This window comes from Glandiceps talaboti, chromosome 18 (assembly GCF_964340395.1).
Source record: "Glandiceps talaboti chromosome 18, keGlaTala1.1, whole genome shotgun sequence".
Taxonomy (NCBI): Eukaryota; Metazoa; Hemichordata; class Enteropneusta; family Spengelidae; genus Glandiceps; species Glandiceps talaboti.
Window position 1 is genome coordinate 5,819,834 of NC_135566.1, and position 12,563 is coordinate 5,832,396.

Here is a 12,563-nt window from a genome sequence, read left to right on the forward strand (position 1 = left end):
TTACCCCTGTTGATACTGTTTTATGTCAGGATAATGTTAGGACTTGTTTTGGGCGGAATAGTGAGGTCACAGTCTCCATATGTCACTGTATAAGGGGACAGGTGTGTAGAGTAAACCTCTAACAGTACATAGGTACAATGTACAATGTATAGTATTACAGTATCTATCATTATATCGATGACTGCCCCCAGTGTTCATGTCTTATTAATTATAGAAAAAATCAAAACATGGATACCCCGATTTTTCATCTGAACATTTTGTCTGACTCTTAAAATTGTGTCTTGGCTTTGTCTTCTGTTTTGACTCTGGTCTACCTAGAATTAGATTGTCTTTTTTATATTTTAAAATTGCAATTAGTGTAGCTATAAATTTAGCATATTTTTACTTAGTTTTGTTACCTGTAATGCCTTACTAGAAATGTTGTACATTTGTATACTCTAACGTTATATTACATATGTATGTGTATTTGTAAACATGAACTACCAGTTTGCACCTGGTGAAAAATAATATTTGGTCTATACCCATTATTATTATTTTTTTAATTCCCAAAAATTGTGATGTTTGTCACCATGGCGATTAAGGCAGTAACACCTTAAAGCCTTCCTTGGCATTGGAGAAAGAGATTAGATTACTGATCAGTATCATTACAAAAATAGTGATAAAAGTTTAAAACATATGCTATAAAAATATGTGATCCAAACTTATGTACTCATGTTGACAGTTTCAACGTTACTTATGTGATGTTTTAGCTGAGGCTTTGGAACCCAGGTAACAGAGGAGGGATATCTGGTAAAACTTGCATAGATTTCTGTACATTGTACCATGATTTTGGTGGGAATCCATGGTAATAGTCAAGTGCTATCCGTCATCAAATCTTTCAGACCACAGTAGGCATCCAGACTACCGTGGTAACAGTGCACACTAACAAAGAGAGGATATGTGGTAAAACTTACATATAGATTTCTAAATTTTGTAGCATGATTTTGGTGGGCAACACTGTGCTATAACAGAGGAGAGAAAATCTGTTAAAGTTTGCATACCTTGTACCATAATTTTGGTGTGAAATTTGGGAAAATGCCTGTGGATTGTACCCACTTTCATCACCCTAAACAAAAACCCAGCAACAGCATACTATATATCTGATACCGAGTCCATAATTATCACCTTGCTAGACGTTTTCAATTATCATGCTTGCTTGTAAAAGTTGGAGGTTAGTCTACGGAAGTCCTGTCTGAATCTAAAATTACATACATGCTACAAAGTCGCCTCATTTATGCTCAATTACTTTCAATAAAGTCACATCCTTGTATAAAATGAAGGTTTATAGAACTAGAGATGATTGCTATCTAAGGTTGATGTGTATACTCCCAGGGCATCCACCTCACCTAGTCCATTAAATCACTTCTATATAGTACCAGCCTCAATATTCACTCAGCTTGTTCAGTATATATCAGTCAATGAACAAAATGTTCAGTGCATTAGCCTCATGCTGTTTAATTTTGCAGATTTTTTTAGTCGTTCTGTTGGAATGTCGGCATTTTTTTGTGGCACACCTAATGTGGTTTGTATGGATTGAGACATTAGTCTGAAAGCTGACAATACTTGTCGTGTTTTCATCCAGCAATGTATATCGAAATTTCCAAAGCTTTGTAGATTTCCAAGGCATTCTATTGACTTGCCTATCAGCTCTAAAGTGACTCTGAAATAGTAAATTAAAGAGGCACGGTCAGACTTAATTTCTTGCAAAAGTTGAGTACAAGTATTTGCATAGTCGGTCGGTAAGACTGTTTTCGATCTGTCCTGGTTGACAATCCTCATCAGTATTGCAAACTGCTTACACGTGCATGGTAACCTTCATAATATATTTGATGTACGGTACCAAACTTTTGGATTCTTTCGGTCGCTTGGAACAAGTAGCAGCATGAGTTGTAATAAACTATGATGGTATCAGAATGGCCAGGTGTATAATTTAAAGAGACTTGTTGTGTTGTATGTAAACATATCATCTAAGTTTTAGTAAACAAAGCAATGTATATGTTTAAACAACATTATGTGTCAATTTCACAAACCTATATTAAAAATACAAATTGCCGAAAAAAATCATTGTATTTTTTCTGAGATTATTATAAACATGTTTTTCTCGCTAATTATTTTAATTTTAGATTCTTTCAAAAATTTAGATATATGAGACACTTAAAAAAACAGTTTACACTAATTTCAGATTACATGATGCAAAGTGAACAACAAATACATGTGAGGTGTATAGACTGGCAAAAATTGACTGAATCAGTTACAGGTCGAAAACAACTTTTAAATCACCTGTAAGTTGAAAATAATATGAAAAAAAGAAAGAATTTACTAGTTTAAAAAACCAACATTTTGATGAATGATCAAATAACTTAAACATGTAGCATATTAAATTTAAAAAAAAATATTTAGCATGATATAAAAGGAAAATTTAAAATTCTGTACTGTTTCCATGATGATATTGACGATATATTTTCATAATGCCAGATGATAAATTTTTTAAAGTGGTTTTGAAATTGTGCTGAAATTAATTAAGTTGAAAAACAAGGTCAGTTTAATACTGTAATGTTTCATCATCTATATTTCCTGGTTTGAATACCATTAGTATTTTTACAGGCTAGCTGGAGTATTGTATTGATTTTAGGGATTACAAGAACAAACATCGCCATGGTAACACAGTGTATGTACTTGGAAACATATGTAGTAAAATATGCTAACATTAATCAAACATGTTAAACATTAAATGGTAGTTCTCTTTTAATACCCATACATGAATGAAAAAAGTACTTAAAATGGAACATTTGTTGAACAGTAGAACATATGCTACTGTTTTCATGGGCATGGAAATAGTATTTTATTTGCCAGAATGTCCAAAATTTAACACTCACATGTAAAGGAGGTTGTAAATTTTATCATGTACCAGAACTACATCATTTCTTTTCACAGGAGTTCTGTATATACTGACATCACTCCTTTTTTGTTCATAGAGACTATGGCTTATAACCTACTGTGAATACCCCATCAAAATTCATGGTACCTGTAACAGTATTTTAACTCATGCTAGAGGGTCAAAATAGTACAAGAATGGTGAATTATTCTGATATTGTGCATGGAGTGGAAGTCATGTGTCAATCAATGACAAACCTAGGTGGTTGTCACCTGTTATCAATGGTAAAAATGTAAGGGTATGAAATACATGGGATAAAAATATGTATTATTAAAAACATGTATATGTTTACCACAAGAAGTCATTAATTACTACATCCAATGAATGCTAGCATTGTTGCACACACATATTATTACATACATATATGCAAATTAGCATGCAATCATACCATGTACAAGAAATCATATGAATACATAGCTGTTTTAAAATTTTATTGCAAAATGTGCTGTTCTGGATACACATACATGTAATGACTAAATAATATTAACAGATGCATGATTGCTAATGATGGGTATGTGTGACATTCACATATATGTTTGTGGTGTTTTCTGCTGTACATATACTTACTTTAAGTAAAGCACTCATGTAAAATATCCGAAGACTGCCACACTGGATGGTACTCAGATTATGCATCATTCTGTGATATCATTTAACCTTTTTGTATATTAACCCAACGATACTGATTTAACTTCTGGCAATCTGAACATATGTAGCTTTAGATTTAGATAAGCATTTAGATGGGTATATCTATCGATGTGTTTTTCATTAGTTAGGACTTCATCAACGTCCACTGGTAGAACCCAATATATCATTGTGCTGTACTAAATCCTAATATAGAATCAGATCAAGATCAAGATAATAACTAGGGACGCTGAGTTGATTTCATCTCAGTTTCAGAGATTACCTGATATATTTATTATGTCACAAGACTAATATGTCATCATATAGCTAGGTTCTGTATGTGATGTAGTGAAGATGATTAGTTTTCTGGTATAGGAATGGATTTAGGAATATCAGGACAGTTTTCATCAAATTCTAGTTTTGTGTATTGTTGAGGTTTCAGTTTCTAAAATGGACATCATTTGAAATATTTTTAAATTGAAGCATTTTAGTAATTTTTTCAAAAATTCTGTTTAAAACCTAAAAAAAATAATTGTTTGGTTCCAGTTACCCAACCCCACCTAGTTTTTCACTTTTTTTTTGAGAAAAAAAAATCACGAAAAATTGTGAAGTCTCGCAAGAAATAGTGGATGCGGAAACTGACAGAAACTTAAAACATGTAAAAAGACTATATAAAACTGTTCTTCCCATCTGTAATGGTGTACATCTGATAGGAAGAAATAAATAACACAGAGACCATTTGGAAAACAATGGAAAACCTGAACTAGACATGTGCACTCACACATGAAAAAAAAATTATAATAAAATAAAATAAAAAATCTACCTACCCCACCTATTCTAAAATTTAGTGTAATCGGAACCACACAATTTTTTTTATTAGACCTAATAGAAAATAAAAATATATGTACATAACATTTGCACAAATAGACATAGACAGACAGACAGACAGACAGACACACACAAATTTTAAGATGTGGAGTGTTTCAATACACACGGCCTTAAAATCAACATTTGCAAAATCCTTGAGAAATAAGGCTCAGCTCAGGTTTCAGTTTAATGTTTAAAGCTACCTGCCGGCTTCTAACACTCAAGAGAGTCATGTTTACTCCAAAACAACAACATACATGTAGTAAGGTGACCATGCATACATGTATATATCAATGCTTCCCTCTTGTATTCTTAGCAGCAGCAAACTGCCAACGGTGTAGACCTATCCACACACACACACACACACACACACACACATACTGGTATGTGGAGTGTTGGATGAAACAAACAATGATATAGTGTCTGTGATTTAAGGTTACTGGAGATCATTTCACCAATCTTTGAACATTGTTGATAAATTATTATACTGATCAACAGGTGGTTTATGTATGAAGACAGGATTTGACATGTTTGAGTTACATTCGTGCGTATGGTAGGAAATAGTTTCTTTGGGAATTGTATCTCAGGACATTACCACCAGCTCCATTTTCTTGTTGTTATTGGGTCTTTAAAATGTTTGATAAGTTAAAAAAAAATTTCATGAAAATGTAAACCAGACATTTCAATGTTTTTTAGTGATGTATATCAATATCAAGCTGTTGAAATGTAAAATGTACTGTACTTTTTGAAATAATGGTGAATTTTTTATATGTGTTCCTTTTACACATTTGTTGGTTGCTATGTGGCTGCTTTAATCCCATGTGCTTACTAAAGCTTCTTTGGATTGTACAAATCCTCAGGGAATAAGTGAGAAAGTTATACAGGGTTGTCGTGCTGATGTACAAAAATGTAGGTCTATGCCAAGGGGCAATGATCAGTGCATGGTCACGACATCCATTGTAGAAGGCAGTTATAAATGTATGTGCATTAGTATTAGTATCAGTATTAATTAGTGTATTATTATTAATATTATTGTTTATCAAATTAACTGAATATCTTTCAAAAATTGGATGGCGCCATATTTAATTGGAATTTATCTGATGTGATCTTTGAGGTCAAAGGTCGGATAGTAAAGAGTAAACAATACAGTAAAGAGTGAGGTAGGGTCATAGGTTAAATGTCATGCTTAGATTACTTTCATACAATAATTCTGTGGGTATTGTAAAGTCTGTGGTTGAATCTCTAAACCCATGGAATTATTTTAAATGTATGCTTTTATCAGGGGAATTATTTTTTTTCACTTTCTTTCATTATACTTTGAGTTATCCATGCTTGAGGATGGGAGGAGGTGGGGAAGAGGGGAGGAACAGGAATGGGGAGGGTGATGACGAATAATTGGTAAAACATGAGGGTATTTAAGTTCCTGTGAAAGTAATTTTACACGATGACACCTTAAAAAAGGTATAAATTGTACATCACAAATATTTCTCAATATACTTAATACAAATGTCAATAATTATTACAAAACTAGCATGAAAGCAAAGAAAAACCACAGAATGTAGTTTAAACAAGATAAGAATATCAGTTGAAGAACTGTTACCTTCATTGTAGGATGCCATCACAAGAATGAAAGGAAAAAACAGACTAGAGTTACATAATTAATATTAAATCATGTGCTTTCAGAACTTCATCATTACTGTACATACCCCATACTAAATGTAGCTTGGTGTGGCCAATTGGGAACATACCCCGTACTGACTATAGCTTGGTGTAGCCAATTGGCAACATACCCCATACTGACTATAGCTTGGTGTGGCCAATTGGCAACATACTATAGCTTTGTGTAAGTGAATTGCATTCTAATTGTCTCTATGGGGGAATCAGTATGGATCCCAGATTGTCTGTGTTAACAGTTTGAGGTGAATTGTGTAGAGAACAATAGAAGAACAGGGAGAGAAAAACAAGAATTAGTTTTTAAAGTCTTAAAAAATAATGGCTATTGTATGAATTGACAGATTATAGGTATTCAGTTAGATAGATACAGGTATGTATGGTTGTTGGCACTTCTCCCAATTACTAATCATCAGATACTTAACAGTTTTATTTTTTTTAACTGTCCCTTAATCTTATCATTCATTATGGGTTTTAAATCTTGTAGAAGTTTAAATTCAAACCAAAGTTCAAAAAAGGCTGTTGGTATGCAAATCTAGTTGTAGTCTAGATGCCAATGTGGTCTCTATACTCTGATGGAGCCTGGAGCTCTTCAGGGAACATTATAAATTCGCTTTATTATTATTATTATTATAGCCTTAGGCCAATCTACTTGAAGATGCAATCCTTTTTTTTGAAACCCATTTGCTGAAATCTTGTCGAGGTGACCGTGCACTTTTAGTTATGTTTCTCTTAATGTGAACAACCCTGATTTTTTACTGGAAAACTCTAATAAAGAAAGATTCTTTTTTTAAAAAATTTCAAACAAAGTTATCTCATTGCATGATTGTAACAGATGTACTATATACGGAATAGCTCAGAGACCTGTCTTGGTTTCACTAACTCTAGCTTGGCCCAGATAGTTATATAGAGATGGTAAGACCATGACAATCTCAGGGCTATATTTAAAAAATGAAATATCAATAACATTTCGCTTGAAATTCCTAGTTTTAATTGACTTTAATAGTCACCATATTTGAGTGAAGATCTCAATTTTAAAATCTCCTATTTAGAAACAAGAAGGAACGATATACAAATGTAGCCTGCTAAAGGCACTTGGATTGTCTCGATCGCGTGTGATTCACATTTCTTAAGAGACACCAGAGATGAATGATTGACAAATCTGAACTAAAGTTTTGTAGACATGCAATCTTAAAGTATGCTGTAGGCAGATAAATCTACCAGAGTTCACCAGTAAAATTTACCAGTGTTATATGTAGTAGGTAAAATTAACCTGAGTCGACCTTCACAAGATCCATTTGTTAAGATTGTAGACAGGCACACATGAATCATGGATGAACATACCAAAATAATGCAATTGTTGAAGTAGCTTCAAATCCATGGGGATGGGGGTTTTGAATTCTGTTATTTCCCCAGCATGAACTGAGATACAGGAAATCAAAATTTCAAATCCCCAATCACCTTGATTCTAGGTTATGGTTCAATGCATGTAAAACTACCTTAGTTCTCCTAATACTTTTGCTAGGGTTATATCAATATCAGTATAAGTAGGTTGCAGAACCAATTTCTGGTATATATATATATATGACATGTATGTACTACACATGTAAAATCAACCTTACTTCACAAGATATTTTGCTAGGATAGGATTTTGCTAAGATATTTCGTAGACTGACATATCTACCCGAGTTCCCTTACAAAGTATTAATGAAATGGTTGTATGTGTACTCTAGTACTCTAGATACTTTGGCCAATGTTGTATGCAGGCAAAATCTCCCTGTGTCCTTCTGCAGAGGTTTAAGTGGCAAGGTTGTATGCAGGCAACATCTCCCTTAGTTCTTTTTACAGGGTCTTAGACAGGTAAAATCTCCATCACTTCCACATACAGATTTGCTATAGTTGTAGGGTAGAATTCCCTCTGAGTTCACAGATAGATTTGCCAGGATTACATGCAGGCAAAATCTACCTGAGTCCACCCACATTCTTACCAAGGTTGTCAACATTGACAAACAAAATCCACCTATTCGTGATCTCCAGATAGTTTTACTAGAATTGTATAGACCAGCTGACGTCTGAGTTACCTGAGTTACTCAGACAGATTTGCCAGTATTGTCAGTCGGTAAAACCTAGTTTAATATCTACCTGAGTTACCAGACACTTTTCTCTTGACTTCCTTATTTGTGTAGAAAAGAAAAGAAGTCAGTTTTATCCCTTCTCTTTAACACTTAGTGATCTGAAACCTTAGCGAAAGCACTTGTGAAATGGACACGGCATGGAATGTACACAGTGTCCATTTCAGGAGCTTTGTTGTTGGATTCTTGTCTGTTCCCAGTAGATCTTTATCAAGTGTATACATGATACCAAGCCAAATTACACAACACCCTCATGATTTAGGTTGCTAAGGACGCTACACAGAACAATGCATATTATCAGGAGCATGTCAGCGGTGTACATTCCTAAGCATTGTGTGCAACACTTAAAACCTTATCCAATCTATAAAACCCCCTTTTTCATCAAACCACAAATAGCTCAGGTCAAAAATTGAAGGCGACGATTGTTGCGGAATTTAACAATTCGATCAAAAGCCTTGTAATCCAAGTATTGTATGCCAATAAAGTGCATAAAGTCGTGGTTGTTTCTTTGATTTGTGTAAATGCTGGGGTCATGTTTGATGTACTCAATATTATTTGCATAAGTGCTGTCACTTTGTGTGACTGTTCCAGTGACCAAAAAAAAATGAATGGACCTGACTGAAGTGTTTATTTGTTATTTAAATGGTTGAAAACTTGGCTTTATGGCATGTATGGTGGACAGAATAGTAGAGGGTAGGAGATGACAAAAACTTGGAATGGTGTGCTGTGATGACTGTCAACATTATAAATAACACCATGTCTTGTTAACTTTTGTGATTTCGTAAATCTTTCTATTTGTAGATGGTTTTTAAATCACTTAACATTAACTCCTTGGTGCCCCCCTTTCTTGCTGTTGTTAGGAAAATCAAGCCTTTCACTTGATTCTGTTCTTTTTATGAATTTGATGAGAAACACCCTCAAAAAGTGGTATCAAAGAGATTGTACACCACAAAAGTACAGAGAAAGGGACATCTGATTAAATTTATATCGCTGTAAACTGAGAAATTTCTGTGTACTTTGCAGAGGATGAAAATCTTGACAATATGTAGTGGCTGGAATGTCTTCCTTTAATACATAAAACAGGCTACCAGGCTCAATAAAGTTTATCTTTGGAAAGTAGTTGAAAACCTTACAAATTCTAAAAAAAAAAATTGTAGCAAAAACATCAAGTTTCTACTTGTTTTCGTAATGACATGTGCAGTTTATTTTACGAGGGAATCCTGGTAAAATATCGTGTAACTTGTGAAGTAGTGACTGATTGCTTATATCAGAAGCAAATTCAATACAATTAGTAAATTTGTAAATTTTGTACTCTAGATGAAGAGTGTTCATAAATTTCCTTTCCATCACAAGCAATACTGAGATGTCAAGATTATTTTTATGATGAATCAAACTACAATTTCCATTGTGGTTCGTTTGAAATAAATATTTTTATGAAAGTATAAGAAAAGTTAAGTAAAAAAAGTGAGTTCAACATATTCTACTAGTAAAGTTTGGAATTGTTATTGTGCAAAAGTACAAAATGAAAGATTGAAATAGATAAGGACCACTCCACTTTTGTTAGGGGTGACAGTGATTTATTGAAGGGGCGTCTGTAAACACTCTTGTCTGATGTTGAGAGATGAGTGGTAGTAAAAAAACGTGGCAATCCCACGCACGAGTTTGAAAGTTTTCTGATGGATCGTTTCAAATGTGTAGAATTTCAAGCACGTGGATACAATACTTGACTGATTGAAACAGTGTGAAGCATTGTATCGGTAAATATTGCCGTCATCAGCCGTCAAATTTTGAGCTTTTATGTTCTTTAATGTGCATGCACAAGTTTTCACAAGTTTTTAACCTTTGGGGTGAGAATGTCCAATAATTTATTTATCAAATCAATTCACAACATTGTAATTGCTCTTCAGAAAGGCCCTGAGAAAGGATTAATGATGTTAGAGTTGAATTGGCGGACTACAAATATAACAATATTGTTCAAACTCTGCTCAGAACTACCCCAATCGTTGCTTGGAATCCAAGCCAACTACCAGACATGTCACTTTCTGAAGGTGATATACTAGAACAATTAGGTATTATTCCCCAATATTTTTCTTCATTTAAATACAAGAGACCTGAGGGACCTCGTCACTTTGATTCGAAGATGAGAAGTGACGAAACCCTTAGGTCATTGTTAGTTTCTGGCTGAATTAAGACAAATATTTTGAGAATGATATAACTATACCTGTGCAAGCATATAGTTTATGTAAAATCGGGAGGAGTAATGGTGACTTTGAACATTTTGACTTGTATTATGATCATGTGCACCACAGCTAAATGACGCAGACACATTTTGTTCTGACAAGGTATAAATCCAATATTTTTGGTGTGAAGATCATGTTCAACCTATTAAACCTGTCTACTCACTAGTTCTGTGACTCTGCTACACTTGCCATGTATACATAGACAGAGGTTGAGAGAATGAGTAAAGTAGAATCACAAATCCTGGGCATAGACAGGCTACATTTTCAACCTGGCTTGTGTGTAGTATAATATCCTAGAATCTATACTTACACCTTGACACTTCACTTTGTAAAATGTACATGTTTTAAAGAACTGACTACCACGTATTCAATTTTCAAGACTTTAGGCTACTCTAAACCATTCTGTTAATGGAATAGAAAATAACAAGATGACCAGAAAGACACCTACATTAACCTGGCCTTGGAAGATTTGACAAAAATATATCTTGAAGAAAAGGAAGATGATATTAATGCTACTATATTGTAGAGAAACTATATCAATGTGAATTCAACCACTTTTAGTATCCAGGTTTCCATAGCAACGGGAAGATAATCACCTTCATTTTGGAAAGTGCTCGCAGTATACACATAATCTTTTATGTTATTGATTTGAAATTTTATGTAGAAAAAAAAAAACGTTTTGAAAAAAAAATATAATGTCTGAGCGAATATTTTTTTCATTTGATGAGCAAAAGTTAAATGCATCTTACATGTACTATTGTTACACTATATCACAGTACTTGCGATTTGAATTTTCACTGCGTTTCTAGAAAAAATGTAATATTTTCGTGTTTTCAGTTCTTCTTGATTTCATATTGAAAATTAACTTTTGTAGATTTTAGAATAATTATATCAGAATTTGTTTTTCGTGTGTTCAGATGAGGATGAATGTGTGTCGGTATAAAAGTTAATCAGAAACGTACATGAGATGTTGAGGGAGTAAGATACAAGTTAGCAGTTATTAGTGTTGTCTAACGGTTACTAAGAAATATTGGCACCAGCTTGTATAAGGTGATAAATTTTATTACATTTTGTTTTTATTTTGTGCATGGATAACAAAACAGAACAATTCCCATTTATGCAGACTTAGTAAGAAAAAAAGTAAAAGAAAAATATATACACCGAAAAATGAATTCTAAAACTTAATACTTTCAAAGTACATAAAGACAATTTTATTATTTAGGAGAAAAAAAACAAAGAAACACAAAAAATGTAAGAGAAAAAATTCACAAAAACTAATGAATACTAAAACATTGTAATTATTCTCACCACAATCTAACCAGATATAATAAATAAAAGGATGAGCTATTAATGTACTTCTTTTTTTCTCTTTAAGCTAATGTACTTCTGATATGTTAATTGATTAGTTTAATATCCATAGATATATAGAGACTTGAGGAACAACTGATTACACTCGCCATACATCTCTGTAGTATAGTTACTAATTATTTTGATGTAGGACTAAAAAGTTCAAAACATGTTATTTTTATTCCATTTAGTATTTCACAGTTCAAATGTTAAGTAATAATATTTACATTTGGATTAAAAATTAGTGATCCCTGTGGTACGTTCAACTATAGATAAATTTGGACTTTTCGTCTGTGTGACACAATGACAGCTGTCTTTTTAGTACAATCATTGCTTTGTACACTCCTACTACACTAGACTCATCATCATTGATTCATGTGTAGCCACTACGTGCGTTACCATGCTGCCACTCAAGTGGGGGAGGCCCTGCAAATTTGTTTGCACATGTCAATTTCATCTCCATATGTCCATTTCAACATTACATGATTTTGTTTCCACAAGTTTGTAATGTGTGACAGCGTCCGATGTGTCGCCGTCGGGGGTAAATCTGTACTGGGCTGAAATAAACATCTACCTGAAACAAACATGTCAATGTTTTCCAGGCATATATTTCAGTTATGTTTTGACCTTCAGTTTTGATCATTGCCCCAGTGCAGATTGACTTGCCGACACTGGGGGCTACCTTTATGAAGTTGAAATTAAAGGTTTGTT

The 12,563-nt window shown here is 33.5% G+C and overlaps 1 protein-coding gene across 8 annotated transcripts in view; it reads left to right on the forward strand.

Moving 5' to 3' along the window:
- Positions 1–12,563, forward strand: part of LOC144449093 (uncharacterized) — a 158,021-nt gene that overhangs the window by 47,894 nt on the left and 97,564 nt on the right. The gene's annotated exons all lie outside the window — the stretch shown is intronic.